This window comes from Octopus bimaculoides, chromosome 18, assembly GCF_001194135.2.
Source record: "Octopus bimaculoides isolate UCB-OBI-ISO-001 chromosome 18, ASM119413v2, whole genome shotgun sequence".
Classification (NCBI taxonomy): Eukaryota; Metazoa; Mollusca; class Cephalopoda; order Octopoda; family Octopodidae; genus Octopus; species Octopus bimaculoides.
Genome location: NC_068998.1, coordinates 54307276 through 54309085, shown reverse-complemented (window position 1 = coordinate 54309085; position 1810 = coordinate 54307276).

The following is a 1810-nucleotide window of genomic DNA, read 5'->3' as shown; positions in this document are numbered from 1 at the left end:
GTTTAGCGGTAATAAAGGAGATTTTGGAATCTTCTAACAGCAAAGAAGATAAGGTGGGATATTTATAAAGAGAGAGAGAGAGAGAGACGCAAAAAGAAGAGAAAAATACAATATCAAAATAGAAATACAAACTAATGAATGTGAATTCAATGAATTTAAACAATTTCATAAAGGAATAAAAAGAAAAACCAAACGAACTAGACTGGTGGGTTATTATGATAAATAAAATAGATTTGTCAATCAGGAAAGTTGTATATAAGAAGACTTGTTCGAATGAAAACAAGGCACAGTAAAACAGCTTCACAAACAACCACAAGAAGAAACAAAAATGAAACACACAGCTATTAATATATATTCAGTGGAGGGTGTCTTAACATGGTTGCACAAATATCTAGAAACAGCAGCCAAATCTCACTACATACATTTTCCCCCCACAAATGATGTATTTAATAATGGAAGGAAGTGAGTTTAGAAAAAAGAAAATGAGGATGGTCATGGCTGGAATGCCCTTTGCTCATAGGTCTGCTGGATCAAAGCTGACCTGGAACTAAACAATGACAACATATTTAGTGTTGAAGGAAGGCTGAGGATAAGAAAAGGACTCGATGATGAAATGAAAAGAAATGAGAGATTTAAAAGAAAATAAAAGAAAACAAATAACAGTTTCTTGTATTGGTAGAAGGCCAGAGATTTTGAGGGTTGATTAAATTGACACCAGTATGCAACTAGTACTTTAACTACCCCCCAGAGGGATAAAAGACAAAATTGCTCTTGATGGAGTTTGAACCCAGAACGTCAAGAGCCACAGCTAAATACCACCAGATATTTTGTTGCAATGATTCTACAAATTGTCTGCCTTCGAATGATTTAAAGAAATAATATTTTGTGAGAGGCACACGGCCCAGGATTTTGCAGGAAGGGCTACAGTCAGTCATACTGATTCCAGAACCCAATTGGTTCTTCATCCTTGGAAGGATGGAAACGGCAAAGTTGATTTTGGCAGGATTCAAATTCAGAATGTAAAGGGCCAAAACTGAATACCCCCACAAGGCATTTTGTCTGTTGCTCTACCAATTCAATAATAATTGCTGCAGATTTTGATGGGAGGTGGAAGGGGTCAGTTGATTACGCTGACCCCCTTAGGGCTCGTCTTGTGCTCATTTTACTGACACTGAAAGGACGAAAGGCTCAGTGGAGCTTGAACTCTGAACAGAAGAGCTGGAAGAAATGCCACTAAGCATTTTTGCCTGATGTGCAAACAGTTCTCACCAGCAAGAAGAAGAAGAAGAAGAATAGAATGTCCTGACAGGGAAAGGGAAAATGATAATTACAATTAACTGTAAAACCTTTTTTGTTTCCTCAATATCCTTATCCATTTCAGTTTATCAAAGAAAAAAAAAATGAGAGAGATTCCTAAGGAGGGAGTAAACAGCAACACTAAAAAACAAACAAAACAGTTAAATTCCAATACAGGTAAAAATTAAGGTTTAAGAGGTGGTGGTGGTGGTGGTGATGAAAATGTTATTTTTTGGTTTGTCTTTTTTTTCCTTTTAAGACCTAAACAACATTGTTTAAAAATACGATAGGGGGTGGGGAGACCCCCAAAAACATAAAACACAAATTTGAAATCTCTTGTCATAAAAATTTCTGATCAGCGGGGGAACGAGGATGAGATTTTGCTTTTAAAAATCATAGAGAAACTCAAATTAAAAACATATAAACAAAGAAAAAAAAAAAAAGGAAATTTCATTAAAAATAAAACAAATAACAAAAAAACAAAACAGTCCCAAAAGAACAGAGATGAAAATAA